Here is an 18,693-nt window from a genome sequence, read left to right as displayed (position 1 = left end):
TATATCTGTGAGGGAATCACGATTTTATCTTTTTGGAAAAGAATCTTTTATAAAACAATTGTTTCATTTATTTGAAAGGTGGAATGACAGAGAAAGAGAGAGAGAGAAAGAAAGAGAGATCTTCCATCCACTGTTGCACTCTCCAAATGATGGCAACAGTCAGGGCTGGGCCAGGCCAAAGCCAGAAACCCTGAATTCCATCCTTATCTCCCACAAGAGTGGCAGGGACTCAAGTACTTAGGCCATATTCCACTACTTTCCCAGTCATATTAGCAGGGAGCTGGATTGGAAGCAGTGCAGTTGGGACTCCAACTAGCACTCCCACATAGGATGCTGGCATTGCAGGTAGCAGCTTAGTGCTCCTTTCTTTCTTTTTAAAGATTTATTTATTTATTTGAAAGTCAGAGTTACAGAAAGAGAGAGACAGCGAGAGAGAGAGAGAGAGATCTTCCATCCACTGGTTCACTGCCCAGATGGCCATAATGGCCAGGGCTCCCATGTGGGTGGCAGGGGCTCAAGCACTGTGCCATCTTTTGCTACTTTCCCAGGAACATCATCAGGGAGCTGGATTGGAAGCTGAGCAACCAGGACTTGAACTGGTGTTCCAATATGGGATGCTGTATCACAGGTCGCAGCTTAACCTACTGCACCATAATGCTGACCCTGAAAAGTCAATTTTTAAACTTAATTATGCCAAACTAGGCAAGTGAGTTACATCCAGGATCACACTTGGTGGCACGACCCATGGAAACAACTGTCACCAATCCCTCTGAGGATGTCTCCAGCCTCCTCCCTCCCCACTCCAAGGCTGTCTGACTGGGTTGGACACTTGAGTGGGAACACTGATCTTTCCAAGGAGCAGAGGATCAGCTCGAGGTATCAAGTAGCCAGACTCCTGGCTAGAACTTTCAATCCCCTCCTCTGCAGCAGAAAATAATAAGTCGCTTGCATAACAATTTAGATTCTGGCAGTCCATGGGTTCTAGTGCCAGTCTCAATCCCCAACTCTGAACAATCCTGGGCTAGACCTTTGCCCTTTCTGGCCATCACTGCTTTTCCTTTTTTTCTCAGCTGAGAGCTAAACCTACTACTCTTCTAAAGATCCTTCCAGCTCCAACAATACACATGTCTTGGACAGTTTGCATTAGCAGTTGAAGCATAAGAATGGATCCCTGTGAGTGTGCCTCCTTACAACCCCTTCTGAAGTCTCTCTGTCTCTCCAGCTGACCCAATACCAGGGAGTAGGAGTGGGAGGAAGGACATCAAAGAGCATTGTTCTCCAGCAGCCTTGGACTTAGAGAACAGGTAAACAAGAGTGGGTAGTTCCTGTTAGGCAAACAACAACATTAACAAATCCTGGCTTTTGATCAAAGATACTCATGGGAAAGAAATGAACAGCTCAGGTTCCACTGTTGGCACTAGGAGCAAATTCAAGTTTGTTTTCAAGTTGTTAAGGCTAGAGCAAGGATAGCTGTTTAAGACACTAAAATGCAGGCAAAGAGGAGAGCAGAAGTAAAGATAGTACATTTTTCCTAGTTGGCAGAGAAAACCCCAGATTTCCCAAAACAATGTTCCTCATCATGGGAAAGGCAACTTCGCTTATGATGCCAGGCATTTGGACCAAGCTTTTTAGGGGCAAAACATTCCTTTTTGGTAAGGACTGGGGTGAGATGAGTAAGGACTGGGGTGAGATGTTGAAGACTCCTGAAATCTGCTGGTATGCTGAGAAAATGTAAGCTTCAGATCATGGGGGATTTGTGTCTCTTTCTTGCTCTGAGACATCCCAGTCACCTCTCCCACCCATTTTCCTCTTACTTAAGGGGTAATGGACGGGAAGGAATTAAGACAGTTTTGCAGAGCTGCATCTTTCTTGGGCTTCCCCTTGCCTTATGACCACCTCTTAACCTTTGTAGATAATTTTGCTGACACTTCAAGGAGGCCCACTCCACCTTACTGCATGTTGAAGGTTTAGGGCATGATATGCTCAGAATTGTGCATTCATACTATCACCAGCAAGTCACTGACTGCATTCTGAGAGGCCTCCTCTATGTCTTGGGCTAAGGACACAGGCAAAGGAAGATCTCAGGTTGGGATGAAAGGAAGTCTTGGCCAACCCACTGAGTTTTTGGAAGACCTGAAACCATCCTATCTCCTTAGAGTGGACTTGCCCAGATGCCTCTGATTATGGTCAGACTACCCTACTGCACTGAGTCTTAGTTGCTTCTCCAAGAAAATAAGGGCAGTATTTTTTAAAGTATGTATTTATTTATTTGAAAAGTAGAGTTACAGAGAAGCAGAGGCAGAGAGAAAGAGAGAGGTCCTCCATCCACTGGTTCACTCCCCAAATGGCTGCAATGACTGGGATGGGCCAGGCCAAAGTCAGGAGCCAGGAGCTTCTTCCAGGTCTCCCACATGGGTGTAGGGGCCCAAGGACTTGGGCCATCTCCCACTGCTTTCCCAGGCCATAGCAGAGAGCTGGATCAGAAGTGGAGCAGCCAGAACTCGAACTGGCGCTCATATGGAATGCCAGCACTGCAGGCAGCAGCTTTACCCACTATGCCACAGTGCCAGCCCCAGGGTATTACTTTTGTCACAGTCTTATTGCCAGGATTTAAAAATAGGTATAAAATGTCCAACATAATGCTTGTCAAGCAATATACACTGGTGATACCTTTTTTTGTTTAAGATTTATTTATTTGAAAGGTAGAGCTACAGAGATGCAGAGGCGGCTGGGGATGGGGGGAGGTCTTCCATCCACTGGTTCACTCTCCAACTGGCCACAATGTCTGGAGCTGAGCTAATCCAAATCCAGGAGCCAGGAGCTTCTTCTGGATCTGTCATGTGGGTGCAGGGGCCCAAGGACTTGGGCCATCTTCCATTGCCTTCCCAGGCCATAGCAGAGAGCTGGATCAGAAATGGAGCAGCCAGGACCTGAACTGGTGCCCATATGGGATGCCAGCACTGCAGGCTGTGGCTTTACCCACTATGCCGCAGCACTGGCCCCTGATGCCTTTTTTTGATTAGAGTGATATTTTGACTTGCCTAGGACTTTCCTAGTTTTAGCACTAAAATCTCACACCATGAGAAATCCCCTCATACCTGGCAAACTGGGATAGTTGGTCACTATTTTCAGCCATCTCTTCTCAAATCTCCAAATGAAGGCATAATCCAGCCATCTCATGCCCTCGTGTGTTTGACTCAGAAACCAATCTGCTTCTGCATTTATCTAATAAAATGCTGAATATTTAGACAATAAAGACATATGGGTCCAACAAAGCAAAGCAATTTTGATATTTTTTCCTGTCCCTCACTCTGTGGTCTAGGGTAGTGGTTCTCAACCAGGGGTGTTCTTTGCCCTGGGGGATATCTGTTAATGTCTGGAGAAATTTTTTGCTGTCACAAACTGGGGGTAGGTGTCGGGGAAGTTGCTACAACTGACATCAGTGGATAAGGGCCAAGGATTCTACTGAAGATTCTACAACACAAAGAACAACTCCAGTAATGAATTATATGGGAAAAAAAACTATCAATATGAAGAGGTTGAGAGACCCTGGTGTAGTGGTTAGTATTAACCCAATAGATGTTACAACTGAAGACTCTAAGCCTGGAAGAGGTGGAACTAGTGTAAGGTCAAAGGGCTGGAAAGTGGTCAAGATGGAGAGAGAGAGAGAGAGAGAGAGAGAGAGAGAATCTTCCATCTCTTGCTTCACTCCTCAAATGGCCACAATGGTCAGGGCTGGGCCAGGCAGAAGTCAGGAGCCTGGAACTCTATTCTGGTGTCCCGTGTGGGTGGCAGATGCCCAAGGACTTGAGCACCTTCCCAGGGTGGGCATTAGCAGGAATCTGTGTTGGAAGCAAAGCCAAGATTCAAAGCCAGGCACTCTGATATGGAGTGAGGGCATCCCAAGTGACGTTGTCTTAACCTCTGCACCAAATGCCAACCTCCAAGATAGGGTTCAAATGCAAGCTGGTTGACTCTGGATCCAGTTCTGTCCTCATAATGTTGTAATATTCCTCATTAATGTTTGTCACCCCATTTAGCTTATCTGTATTTCTGGCATGATTAAATATTAGAGAGAAAAAGATGGAACCTCCGAAAGTCAGATAAAATGAAAAAAAGTCAGACTTCCAGTTTCTCAAGCCATTTTAACTCTGTACTAGGCCACTCCTGTCTACTCCTCCCCTCCTGCCGCACACACACACTTGGCATAGAGGACCAGAGAGTCCATCCTTCCAGTTTCTGCCATCCATAGAATGTCTTGAGACCTTAATTCCAAAGCACTGAAGATCTTATAGAGGTTCCCTGTGCATGTAATCTAGCCCAAAGCTCTCATTTTACAGATGGAGAAAAAGAAGTCGGAAAAATGGTCTGCCTCACAGTCTTGAGGGGGGAAGAGAGATGGGAACTTGCATGTACTGCCACCTATTGCAGAACTCACGGTACTGCATTCTCTGGAATCTGGGTCTTCCCTGCCAAATAGGCCATTCCATATTATGTTGATGAAGTAAGCGCTGGACGTGGGCCAACCCAACTTTCTCCTACCTACGTGCCCTTAAAACCCAGCAGGCTCTCCCAAATGCCTTGGAATTTGAGGATCCTGAGGGATTGGATAAGTATTACAAGGGAAGGGATTTATAGGTCCTTCCTTTCCCCCTTTTGACATCTCTTTCCTTGTGGTCCTGAGCTGCAGACACCCTTCTTGTCTTAATCCCCTCTCTCCAGCCTCATTGCTTAATTCCCACTCCTCCAAGGCTTTTGTCCCTTCCTTTAAGTTTAGAACCTGGATGAAGTTGGTGAGGGGGTGCTCCTAAACTCCAAAACATAGTAATTAATACCAAATATAACATGTTTTAAATCAGAGCTAGCCACCATTCATACTTGTGTTACCTACCAGGCCTTGATAGGCATCTGAGTTTGGGATGCCACCGTACCTTGAGCTCCCCTTCCCTAAGCTAGTAAGCTGTCTTATCAAATGTTCTAGCCATGTATTTCCTGCGCACAGATAAAACATCTAGTTTACACTATACCAGTGGTTCTTGAGGGATGATCTATAGGTCAAACACATAACCATGACTTGGGAACTTCCTAGAAATGCAAAATATTGGGCCCCAACCCAGGCCTTCAAAATCAAGGGCGCTGAAGAGAAGGTTCAGCAATCTGGGTTTTAACAAGCATCACATTGCGATTCTGATGCATGCTAACATTTGAGAATTTCTTCCCTGACACTTAGGTTAGCCTTTCAAGGAGGTAAACTGGTATCATTTGAGAGGAAACAGGAAGTAGTGACCTTCACATAGATGTGAACAGTGCTGTGTGAAGTCGTGCAGTGCAGACTTGCCAGCAAAATGCTGTTCCTCTTTCCACCACCAGAATAAATTAACAAATAAAGACCAAGAACAAAATAGCACATGTCTTCCAAGCCCTCAAATTGTTGTTCTGCTGCTGACTCCTACAGGCTGGAGCATCTCTGCTCAGCTCTGCATTCAGTGATTTCACCCTGGTAGCTCGAATAAGCCATGGCAAGAGTATTTACACCATGAACTCAGAAAACAGTACAAAGCAGGGCTTTTCTTAAAAAAAAGATTTATTTATTTATTTTCAAGTCAGAGTTACACAGAGAGAGAAGGAGAGGCAGAGAAAGAGAGAGAGGTCTTCCATCCGCTGGTTCACTTCCCAACTGGCCGCAAAGGCTGGAGCTGTGCTGATTCGAAGGTAGGAGCCAGGAGCTTCTTCCAAGTCTCCCATGCGGGTGCAGGGGCCCAAGCACTTGGGCCATCCTCTACTGCTTTCCCAGGCCACAGCAGAGAGCTGGATCGGAAGTGGAGCAGCAGGGATTTGAACTGGAGGAGGACTTTTTTTATTTTTTTTGAAGAGTCTGTTTAACCTTCCTAGCAGAGCCACCAGGTATAGCAGTGTTATGTAGTGCAATACTATCTCTCCAGAGCATCTGAACAAGGATATTATTGTATCTTGATTCTTTGTGGCAAAAACATTGGTAACAAAGCAAGTACTCAATAATGGGAATGGTTGAATACATTACAGTGCATTATCCCTGGGGAATATTATGCAAGCATTAAAGGAAAGAATTAGAGCACTGCCAAGATGACTTGAAAGCTTTCCAATGAGATATTATTGAATGTAACATATATGAAAGTCTGTATGATATGACCCCATTTTTGGAAAAAAAATATAAGCAACCACGCATAGGAATATTTGGTTATGTGCGTGGACAGCTATATTATTGCATATCAACATGGATTATGGGAATGATGGAAAAGAGGGTTCCAACAAAAAGACTGTTCAAAATGTCCCCAATAGGGTCTGGCACTGTAGCACAGCGGGTTAAAGCCCTGGCCTGCAGCGCAGGCATCCCATATGAGTTCCAGTTCAACTTCCAGCTGCTTCACTTTTTTCCCAGCTCTCTGTTATGCTATGGGAAGGAAGTAGAGGATGGCCCAAGTCCCAGAAGTCCCAGAAGAGACTCAGAAGAAGCTATGGTTCCTGGCTTTGGATCTACCCAGCTCTAGCCATTGCGGCCATTTGGGTAGTGAACCAGGGGATGAAAGACCTCTCTCTCTCTCTCTCTCTCTCTCTCTCTCTCTGCTTGTGCCTCTCTGTAACTCTGCATTTCAAATAAATAATAAATAAATCTTATTTTAAAAAACCCAAAATGCCCCCAATATTTATGTAGTCAAATGTATATAGTTAATGCTCTTTCCTCTCAGCAGCCAACATGCCATCTAGACTGTGGAAGACGTGGAAACTCCACCGCCACGTGAATCACAGCCACGGCGGCATCAGCAAGCACTGGAAGGACCCAGGAGGCCAGGGTATGCTGGTGGCGTGCACAACCACAGGATCAGCTTTGACAAATGGTTATGAAGACAGTATGCAGTTTCCAGACCACAGTAGACATTGGCTGCAGTGTCTGAGCCAGCAAGAGGCACCAGGGTTTTCTTTGTGACAGCACTATTCTGGTGGGAGATGCCCAGTTCCAAGCACGCCCAGCTGTTCATGCAGCATGTATTTCTACCACGTTTACAAGGACCAGCTGGACAAAAGATGCACTGTTCCTCTGAACAGCAACACTGTTACAGCCCCCACTTTCTTGTTTTAATTTTTATTTATTTTTCCCCAGAAACCTTTTACTTAAGGTATACAGACTTCATGCATTTCATATATACAAATTTAGGAGCACAGTGATTCTTCCCACCCTACCCACCTCCCACCCACATTCTCACCCTTCTTCCTCCCCCCTCTCCTATTCCCATTCTTATTTTTTACTAAGACCCACTTCGAACTAACTTTACACATATAAGATTAACTCTATACTAAGTAAAGAGTTCAACAAATAATATGGGGGAAAAAAACCCTGTTCTTTAACAGTGGATTACAGGGCTGTTAACTTCTGTTCAAAGACTTGCCCACTGAAGATGTGCTTGCAGCTGCCAGTTACCTCCACGTGGATGACATTGTCAAAGTCTGCAAAAAGCAGCTGAAAGAGAAAGACACCACGGAGGCAGACAGCACCGAAAAGGAGGAAAATGCTTCAAGTTGGTTTGGCAAAGTGGAGACTCCCTCTGATGGCAGCAGCCATTCGGCAAGCAATGTGCCCAGTGATGAAGAGAAAGGGGAAGATGAAAAATTGAACATCCTGCCCGGCAAAAGGAACTTGGCAGCCGAGCCTGGAAACACGCAGATGCGATTGCCCTCAGACTCAGCAGACATCCCCCAGGCTGGCGGAGAGGCATAGCCACATACCATAGCAGCTGGAAAAACAGAAGCCAGCCCTGCAGCTCGTCAGAGACTTGTCCCAGAGATCTGTCACCTCCGTGAGGGATTCGACAGATGTTGACTGTATGCTGGGCCTGTCTGTCAAGTCCAACCTTTCAGGAGTTGAAAATCTGAACAGTTCCTATTTCCCTTCACAGGACGCACTGAGAAGCAACCTGGTGCAGGTGAAGGCAGAGAAAGAAGCTTCCTGTGATGAGAGTGATGTTGGCACTAACGATTATGACATGGAACATAGCACTATGAAAGAAAGTGTGAGCACTAATAACAGGGTACAGTATGAGCCGACCCATCTGGCTCCCCTGAGGAAAGACTCGGTCCTGCGGAAGCTGGATCGGGAGGACAAAGCCAGCGACCATGAAATAATGACCCCAGAGAACTAGCGAGTACAGGTGGAAGGGGGTATGGAAAGCAGTATGCTCCCCTATGTCTCAAACATCCTGAGCTCCGGGGGCCAGATCTTCTTGGGCTCTCTTTGTTACAAAGTCTTTCCCAGTCCCCACATCCTGTTGATCCACCTGAGCACCCACTTCCATGAGCAGGACTAAGATATCCGCAGCAAGCCTGCCACTGATGCCAATATACACATGTGCTCGCCATGTGGGAAGACTTTCTCCTGCATGTACACCCTCAAATGCCACAAGAGGACTCAGTGTGGGGAGAAGCCCTACATATGCAAGAGCTTCCAGCACTTGGACACCTGAGCCGCCACACCACGGTGCACGCCTGTAAGTGTTGTGAGCATAGATTTGTGCAGTTGAGAGACCTGTCTAGACACATTCACAAGTTCCCCTGTGAGATGATGAACTCTTCGTCCATTAAAAGCAAAGCGCTGGGGCTGGGAGTAGTAGGTTAATCCTCCGCCTGCAATGCCAGCATCCAATATGGATGCCAGTTCAAGTCCTGGCTGCTACTCCTCTGATCCAGCTCTCTGCTGTGGCCTGGGAAAGCAGTAGAAGATGGCCCAAGCGCTTGGGCCCTGCACCCATGTGGGAGACCTGGAAGAAACTCCTGGCTCCTGGCTTTGGATCAGCCCAGCTCCAGTCGTTGTGGTCATTTGGGGAGTTAACCAGCAGATGGAAGACCTTTCACTCTGTTACTCCCTCTCTCTGTCTATAACTCTCTCTCTCAAATAAATTAATAAAATCTTTGAAAAAAAAAAGCACTGAGTTTGCCTACAGTCATGGACATTGGATTGAAGATGATGCAGCCGGTAATAGAACCAGTGCCCATATGGGATGCTGGTGTTGCAGGCGGTGGCTTTACCCACTGCACCACAACACCAGCCCTTGGATTATCTATTTTATTTTAAGATTTTTTAAAAATTTATTTGAAAGGTAGAGTTACAGACAGAGAGAGGAAGAGACAGAGAACAAGGTCTTCCATTTGCTCATTCACTCCCCAAATGGCCACAATGGCTAGAGCTGGGCTGATCCAAAGCCAGGAGCCAGGAGCTTCTTCCAGGTCTCCCACGTGGGTGCAGAGGCCCAAGCACTTGGGCCATCTTCCACTGCTTTCCCAGATCATAGCAGAGAGCCAGATCGGAAGTGGAGCAGCTGGGACCCGAACCAGCACCCATATGAGATGCCGGCACCCCAGGCAGTGGCTTTATCATGATGCCACAGCGCTGGCCCTTTTTTTAAACAAGCAGTTAACTTTAAACTTTCTGTGGCAACTTCTGATTTTCTGACAGTTCCCTGTGAAAGAAATTCTGAAAGTACACTGGGAAAACTGAGACACACTGTCTTTGTGAAGGTTTGATGGAGATGATGAGGTTATCGCAGCTTCAGCAGTGATGAACTGAGTGTTTAAGAATTACTGTTCTTTTTTTGTTATTATTTGACAGAGTTATAGACAGTGAGAGAGAGAGAGAGAGAGAGAGAGAGAGACAGAGAGAAAGGTCTTCCTTCCATTGGTTCACCCCTCAAATAGCCGCTACGGCCGGCGCTGAGCCGATCCAAAGCCAGGAGCCAGGTACTTCCTCCTGGTCTCCCATGCGGGTGCAGGGCCCAAGCACTTGGGCCATCCTCCACTGCACTCCCGGTCCACAGCAGAGAGCTGGACTGGAAGAGGAGCAACCGGGACTAGAACCCGGCAACCATATGGGATGCCGGCACCACAGGCGGAGGATTAGCCAAGTGAGCCACGGCACTGGCCCCAGAATTACTGTTCTTATATACTGTAATTGATTATATGGACTGGGGGTGTGATAGAACTTGATGGTTGTGCTAATGCTCTTAGTTGAGGCTTGAAAAGTAAATATTAATGCTACAGAAATGCTTGAGTTTCACTGTATTTTTGTCTTTGTTTGCATTGTGTAACTTTAATAAGCAAGTTTAAAATTATTTAGTTTCCTCAGAAAAATAGCACCACTTGGAAAAAAAATGGTGTTATGAAGAATGTAAATGCACTGTTCTTATTTTTATTTTATATAATTTAAATTGACTATCCCACTTCCTTTAAGTTGAAGCTGTTAAGGTGAATAAAAACTTAGGTTGGAAATTGATAACTTCATTTCATAACAAAGAAAACATAAATGTTTACAAATGGCTTCAAGATTTGCATGTGTACTGTGCATTTATAACAAACTTCTAATTGCGTAAAACCCATGCCAGCTCAGAGAGTGCAGGTGTACACATTTACTGGGTTGAGTAGTTTTAGAATAACTACTGTACAGGCCGGTGCTGCGGCTCAATAGGCTAATCCTCCACCTAGCGGCGCCAGCACACTGGGTTCTAGTCCCGGTCGGGGCGCCGGATTCTGTCCCGGTTGCCCCTCTTCCAGGCCAGCTCTCTGCTGTGGCCAGGAGTGCAGTGGAGGATGGCCCAAGTGCTTGGGCCCTGCACCCCATGGGAGACCAGGAGAAGCACCTGGCTCCTGCCATCGGATCAGCGCAGTGCGCCAGCCGCAGCACGCCGGCTGTGGCAGCCATTGGAGGGTGAACCAATGGCAAAAGAAGACCTTTCTCTCTGCCTCTCTCTCTCTCACTATCCACTCTGCCTGTAAAAAAAAATAACTACTGTACAAATTGACAATAGGTCATTGTCTCTTTTTTTCTTTTTTTCCCTTGTTCCTTCCCTCCCAACCCCCCCCCCCCCCAACTCTTGAAAAAAAAGTTCTATGCACTGAAAAGACCTCCAGGTGGAATGAACTGGGCTGCCTTGACTTACACAGGGTAAAGGATTAGACTATGTGTATCACAACAGCAGAGGCTGCAGCCCAGTGTGTGTTTGTAGCACACAGGGCAGAAGCATTTTGCACAGTGTTTGTTTTTTTACTCTTGCACTTACAAGTAAGGTATGAGTAGCATGCTGTTTTTCATTTTTTAAACATTGCTTTTGTTTAAAATGTGATGGCCTTAACTACTGTAAACATAGCCTATTTTTGTGCTTAAGATACTGAATGGAAAACACTAATGTGTTCCTGGACTGTTTGGGAAATATTTGGTCAAATGTGTATTAATTTGCCTGTAATGGCATTTACAGCAAACAAACAGTCAAAATGGCATTGGAACATTACCTTTAGTTACTTGAACAGTTTCTAGGATTTGTAAAATACAATTTATGTTTAAATAATTTTTTTTGACAGGCAGAGTGGATAGTGAGAGAGAGAGAGGCAGAGAGAAAGGTCTTCCTTTGCCGTTGGTTCACCCTCCAATGGCCGCCACGGCTGGCACGCTCCAGCTGGCGCACTGTGCTGATCCGAAGGCAGGAGCCAGGTGCTTCTCCTGGTCTCCCATGGGGTGCAGGGCCCAAGCACTTGGGCCATCCTCCACTGCACTCCTGGCCACAGCAGAGAGCTGGCCTGGAAGAGGGGCAACCGGGACAGAATCCGGCGCCCCGACCGGGACTGGAACCCGGTGTGCTGGCGCCGCTAGGTGGAGGATTAGCCTAGTGAGCCGTGGCGCCAGCTTGTTTAAATAATTTTTATTAATTTAGAGAAGGCAATCAATGTTGGTAAGAACACAGACTTTTATTTTGGATTCTCTTGTTGTCATTGTGATTGCTTTTTTCATTTCCTAGTTTCACATTCTTCCTTTGTTCTTTTTATTTTTTTAAAAGATTTATTTATTTGTTTGAAAGGCAGAGTTACAGAGAGAGAGAGAGGAAGAGACAGAGAGAGAGAGAGAGATCTTCCATCTGGTGGTTCACTCCCCAAATGGCTGCAATGGCAGGAGGTGTGCCGATCCGAAGCCAGGAGCCAGTAGATTCCTCTGGGTCCCCCGTGCAGGTGCAGAGGCCCAGGCACTTGGGCCACCTTCTGCTCCTTTCCCAGGCGCATTAGCAGCCAGCTCTGGCCTCAGAATCAGCCCTTATGGCATTCGGATCTGGCTAAAAAGCCCATGAAAGATCTGTCAGTGAGATCCCAGCGGAAAGGACGGGCCCTCAAAGAAGAAGGTACCTTTCTCTGAAGGGAGCAGAGAACTTCCACTTTGACTATGACCTTGTCTAAATAAGATCAGAGTCGGTGAACTCAAAAGGCTTCCATAGCCTTGGCAACTCATGACAAGAGCCTAGGGAGATTACTGATGCCATAAACAAGAGTGTCAATTTGTTAAGTCAACAACAGGAGTCACTGTGCACTTACTCCCCATGTAGGATCTCTGTCCTTAATGTGTTGTACTATGTGAATTAACGGTATAACTAGTACTCAAACAGTACTTTACACTTTTTGTTTCTGTGTGGGTGCAAACTGTTGAAATCTTTACTTAGTATTTACTAAATTGATCTTCTGTATATAAAGATAATTGAAAATGAATATTCATGTGAATGGGATGGGAGAGGGTGCAGGAACTGGGATGGTTGCAGGTGGGAGCGAGGTTATAGGGGGAAAAAGCCACTATAATCCAAAAGCTGTACTTTGGAAATTTATATTTATTAAATAAAAGTTAAAAAAAAAAAGGAGTGTAGCCAGGACTTGAAGTGGCATCCATATAGGATGCCGACATTTGCAGACAAAATCTTAACTGGTTACGCCACAACACAGGCCCCAATTTGTATTCTTCAATGAAGTATTCAAGGCATGAAAACCACTTAGCTCTCAGAATAAGAAATTCTTTCAGGGCCGGAACTGTGGCGAAGCAGGTAAAGCCACCACCTGCAGTGCCAGAATCCCATATAGACACTGGTTCAAGTCCCGGCTGCTCCACTTCCAATCCAGCTCTCTGCTGTGGCCTGAGAAAGCAGTAGAAGATGGCCCAAGTCCTTGGGCCCCTGCACCCACGTGGGACACCTGGAAGAAGCTCCTGGCTCCTGGCTTCAGATCAGCGCAGCTTTGGCTGTTGTGGCCATCTGGGGAGTGAACCAGTGGATGAAAGACCTCTCTCTCTGCCTCTCTGTAGCTCTACCTCTCAAATAAATAAATAAATAAATATTTTTTTAAAATATTTTTTTTCACTAAAGTAACAGAGGGCTCTAAAGAAACTTGTGTCTGTTGGAGCTTTGGAGCTACTTTCATTCTCTACTCTCCTTGTGATAACTATGCAGGTATGGAGAACAGGTTTTTTAAAAAATTTTTTATTTAATTTTTTAAAACTTGAAAAGCAGGCAGAGGCGGACACAGAGAGAGCTTCCATACTCTGGTTCACTCTCCAAATCCCTGCAATACTCTGGGCTTGGCCAGACTGAAGTCAGGAAACTGGAACTCAATCTGAGTCTCTCATGCGGGTGGTAGGGACCCAAGTACTTAGGCTACTAACCTGCTGCCTCCCAGGATATGCATTAGCAGTAAGCTGGAATCAGAAGAGCTGGTACTCGAATCTGGCACTCAGATATGGAATGCAGGTGTTCCAAGAGGCATCTTAACTGCTCCACTTTATCAAATGTCAGCCCCAGGTGTTTGGTTTTTATTTTCTCTGTATAGCTGTGCAGTAAAATTCACTTAAAATTATTTAGGAAATTTTAAAGACAGACAAAAGGAGTTTTAACAATTACCAAAACATGACCAATCTTGTTGCATCTATACTTTTCATTTTCACCAGGCCCCTGAGTCCACATATGTTAAAATTCATCAAATTTTACATTTTAAATATATGCAGCATATTTTAGGAAAATTCTAACTCACTAAAATTGAAAAATTCATCAGGGGCCTGGTGAAAATGAAAAGTATAGATGCAACAAGATTGGTCATGTTTTGGTAATTGTTAAAACTTCTTTTGTCTGTCTTTAAAATTTCCTAAATAATTTTAAATGAATTTTACTGCACAGCTATACAGAGAAAAAAAAACAAAGTGTAAAATTTGATGAATTTTAACACATGTGGATATATGAAACCATGGTCACAATAAATATAATGAACTTAGTATTGCAGGAGTGAGAACAGTGTTTTGTTTTGTTTTGTTTTAACCTCAGGTCGCAATCAATAGTCATTTGTGGAATCACTTCTTGGACAACTGATAAGAAAAAAATCTTGATGGCTCTGGAGGCTCATTTGTTTCCCCTTTTCAGGAGTTTAGTTGGCTGCACCAAACTAAAGCAGCTGTGGAAAGATAATGTCTTTGACTGATGTCAACTTGTTCCTGGCAGGCAAAGCTGTTCCTAGGGCCCTCACATTCAGACCTTGGCCCTGGAATGCACAGTCCCTAACATTGTTCCTGACCGTGGGAGATCATTGTTACATTTTTTGTTACTTAGAGAAATTAGGTATCCTGGAGGCGAAGCTCTCTTGTGTTCTCTTGGAGTGCTCATAGTGGCACAGTCTGCCTGCCATCCAGGCAGGTCCCTCTTTGAGGGGACTTCGACCTTAATTCTTGTAGAACATCTGTGACTGGCCTATGCTATGGAACAAGGAGAGTTTCAGAGCCTGTGTGCACCCTGCTACTTCTCTGCTTGCTTGTAAGTTTCCCCCTAACAAACCCTGCACCCTCTGATATATCAAAAGCTGGCTCCTTAGACATCAGTAACACAGGCTGTTGATCAAAGCTGAATTTCTCGCTTACTGGGGGTAAAGGAGAGCACCATCTCTGTAAAGCTTCCTAGTGTTTCAGAGAGGGGGGAAGGTAAGGTGTAAATTAGAGAATTGAATATTTGGTTTCAGATGGGTCTTTTAATGTAGGGACTTAATTAGAGGTAAATAAGGATTGTGATACAGTTGTTCAGGATTGTTGAAAACAGCAAGACAAGGATTTTAAGGTTAGGAATTCAAAGAACACTGGGAAATTTCAAACCCTCTGTTGATGCTTTCCATTGAAGTGTTGTTGAGATATTTCTGTAATGAACAATGATAGTATTTGCATGGGCACTGGGGTCCCCCCAAAATAAAGTTATGCTAATCAGGACAGAATAACAGAATCCTATTAATGTGAACAGTAAGGTATTGTTTTAGTGCTATCCTCTGGTGGCCAGGCTGAATATGAGGATAGTTTTTGATTTTCAGGCACTGGTGGCTGGTACATGTTTATGACCCCCTTATATGACAGTGATGTTCAACATTTTTCAAGAACTGAAATGAAGTAAACCAAGTTGAACTGCATTTAGTAATGGTTAAGTATTGTTTTGTGGGACTTTGTTTATGTGTGTGAGTTAAACGAGGCATGAAGTCAGATACATTTCTTACAATGAGTTTGAATCCACATTTTTTTAAAAGATGTATTTATTTTCTTGAAAGAGTTGAGAGAGAGAGAGAGAGAGAGAGAGAGAGAGAGAAGAGATCCCCCATCTGCTGGTTTACTCCCCAAACGGCTGCAACAGCCAGGGCTGGGCTGGGCCAAGCCAGGGGCCAAGAGCTTCATCCGGGTCTCACATGTGTGTGCAGGATCCCAAAGACCTGAACCATCTTCTACTGATTTCTGAGGCACACCAGTAGGAAGCAGGATCGAAGGCAGGGCAGCCAGGACTCAAACCAGTGCCCATATTGGATGCCAGTGTTGCAGGCGGCAGATTAACCCATTATACCACAATGCTGGACCCTGAATCCACAAATGTTTTAAAAGTTGGGCCTTAAAAAGATGCTGATAGATCCCTAAAATATTATTTCTAGCTTACACACTTCATGCTAGGAGAAAAAGCTTCCAGCTTTGTTAGAAAAGAACACATAATCTGAGTACTGGAGTATAGGTGCTCCTTATGCAGATTAAGTGGTTGAATGGGACCTTTTAATGTATGATGCTGTTTGCCATTTCAGGAGAGAGCTGAAAGAAGCCATGTGGCTACTGCTGCATGAAAGATGGAGGCTACACACCAACAACTCCCTACTGTAATAATTACTAGCATTGGCCGGCTCCGCAGCTCACTTGGCTAATCCTCTGCCTGTGGCACCAGTACCCCGAGTTCTGGTCCCGGTTGGGGTGCCGGATTCTGTCCCAGTTGCTCCTCTTCCAGTCCAGCTCTCTGCTGTGGCCCGGGAGGGCAGTGGAGGATGGCCCGGGTGCTTGGGCTCTTGCGCCCGCGTGGGAGACTGGGAGGAAGCGCCTGGCTTCTGGCTTCGGATTGGCGCAGCGCGCTGGCCTTAGCAGCCATTTAGGGGGTGAACCAACGGAAGACCTTTCTCTCTGTCTCTCTCTCTCTCTCACTGGCTAACTCTACTTATCACAAAAAGAAAAATAATTACTAGCATCTAAAGCTATGCCAAGAAGGCATAGGTTCCCATTTCATTGATATACAATGTACTTAGGCAGGGGACTGGATAAGATGACTTCTGGGGCCCCCCCTCATTAGATGAATAGTATGATTCTAGAAAGGAGTCTATGATCTAATTAGGCAGTTAAAAATTTTTTATTGCTGTTTTTATCCCCCACAGGCAGAAACAGATACACACACACACACACACACACACACTCCAGAGAGAAGAGAATACTTCCACCTGCTGGCTTATTCTTCAAATGCCACAATGGCAAGGACTGGGATGGGGCTGGCACTGTTGTGTAGTGGGTAGGGCCTTCGCCTGCAGTGCTGGCATCCCATATGGGTGCCAGTTCAAGTCCCTGGGAAAGCAGTAGAAGATGGTCCAAGTCCTTGGGCCCCTGTACCTGCATGGGAGGCCCAGAAGAAGCTTCTGGCTCTTGGCTTCTGATTGGCACAGTTCTGGTCATTGCAGCCATCTGGGGAGTGAGCCAGCGGATGGAAGATCTCTCTCTCTCTCTCTCTCTCTCTATTGCTACCTCTGTAACTCTGCCTTTCAAATAAATAAATAAATCTCTTTTAAAAAATAAGGACTGGGTCAGGCAGAGGCCAGGACCTTGGAACCCAGTGCAAGTCTCCTACATGGGTAGCAGGGACCCTACCACTTGGACCATTACCTGTTGCTTTGCAGGGTGTGCATTAGCAGGGAGCTGGAATGGGCAGAGCTGGGACTCAGACCCAGGCGCTCAGAAATGGGATGAGGGAATCCTAATCTAGTGTATTAACTGCTAGCCAAACATTCATACCAGAGCAGTTAATTTGAGATGTGTTTTCTGGTTATAACCTCCCAGTACCTGGTTCTGAGGTGCATTTGTTCTCAAGTGGGTTATCTGTGTCTTTGAGGAAGTTCTGCCACTTTAGGGCTTTGGAAGGCCGGAGGTTCTGGAAGGGACATAAATTCCCTCTCCGTCCTTCACAGGCCTGCAGTTCCTCAGAGGGCGCAGTCTTTTGGACAGGCCACTGTCCTTTGGACCAACACTTCAATTTTCAATATAGTTTTGATTTTGTTTTGCTTTCCTATTTACCTAAAAGAGGCTTTTTTTTTTTCTATTGGAAAGAAAGTTTGAGAAACACTGCAACACTACCTTACTGGGAATTGATGTAGTTCACTCAGGAATTAATTCAGCAAACAAGGATTAAAGGTAACTGGGGCTCCGGCTCTTGAAGCTTTCATTTCTGAAGCAGTCTTGTAAACAGGTAGATCATAACCCTGTGTCTGAGGGTTGTGGAGTAATGCTAGGCTTCAGAGCTACAAAGAGCTATAAACGAATCACGTTTCCCTCCTTTCTTGGTGGAACTTCATTTTTATCTGTGAACTAATGAAAACAAAGCCAACTTAATAGAAAAGCAAATGCACCAGGCAATCAAGGAAACCATTTTATTCAGGCTATTGTCATAGGGAGAACACTCAAAGAGAAGAATAGAAACTTAGGGTTTTTTAGAAGCAGGTAAAGAATGGAGTCATCCATGAGTCTTTATGGGAGTCACCTTGTGGAAGGGTTTTATCTTGGGGTACTTGCCAGGACAGTGTGGTCCTTTGCAATTAAGATTTCCAGAGCCATTGCCATGGTTCACTTGGTTAATCCTCTGCCTGTGGTACCAGCATCCCATATGGGCACTTGGCTCTAGTCCCGGTTGCTCTGCTTCCAGTCCAGCTCTCTGCTGTGGCCCGGGAAGGCAGTGGAGGATGGCCCAAGTGCTTGGGTCCCTGCACCCACATGGGAGACCAGGAAGAAGCACCTGGCTCCTGGCTTCGGATCGGCACAGTGCCGGCCGTAGTGGCCATTTGAGGGGTGAACCAACGGAGGGAAGACCTTTCTTTCTGTCTCTCTCTCTCACTCTCTGTAACTATACCTCTCAAATGAAAGAAAGAAAGAAAGAAAGAAAGAAAGAAAGAAAGAAAGAAAGAAAGAAAGATTTCCTAACTGTAGATGCTTTTCTGGAGCCCAGGGTTCAGATAAAGTTTAATGTTGTCAAGCACTTAGGGTAAGTCTTGGCTGATAGTAGATGTTCAGTAAGAGTTTCTTTGTCTCTTTTCCTCCAATACAGGGATGTAAAAAGTGTTGTGTGGATTCAGAGAAGGGCCAGATTTACCCTGCTTGGGGAAACTAGATTTGACAGAAGATCCAGAATTTTAAAGATGAGCAGTGGGAAGAAAGGAGTGTTGTAGGTAGAGCTAACATTATGGACATGGAAGCTTCTAAGAACAATAGGCAGACTATATCTTAGGAGAACGTGGCTGGAGAAAGAAGTACATATAGAGGATAAATTGGGATTTGTTGCA

The 18,693-nt window shown here is 45.3% G+C and overlaps 1 protein-coding gene and 1 pseudogene across 1 annotated transcript in view; one reads left to right on the top strand and one right to left on the bottom strand.

Annotated features, from left to right (window-relative positions):
* ZC3H12B (zinc finger CCCH-type containing 12B) overlaps window positions 1-18,693 on the bottom strand; it is a 547,765-nt gene that overhangs the window by 40,949 nt on the left and 488,123 nt on the right. The gene's annotated exons all lie outside the window — the stretch shown is intronic.
* On the top strand, window positions 6,890-8,647 carry LOC100359167 (zinc finger and BTB domain-containing protein 18 pseudogene; annotated as a pseudogene).

This window comes from Oryctolagus cuniculus, chromosome X, assembly GCF_051225735.1.
Source record: "Oryctolagus cuniculus isolate XC-2025 breed Fujian yellow rabbit chromosome X, ASM5122573v1, whole genome shotgun sequence".
In the NCBI taxonomy this organism is placed as follows: Eukaryota; Metazoa; Chordata; class Mammalia; order Lagomorpha; family Leporidae; genus Oryctolagus; species Oryctolagus cuniculus.
This window is presented reverse-complemented; position numbering and strand designations above follow the sequence as displayed.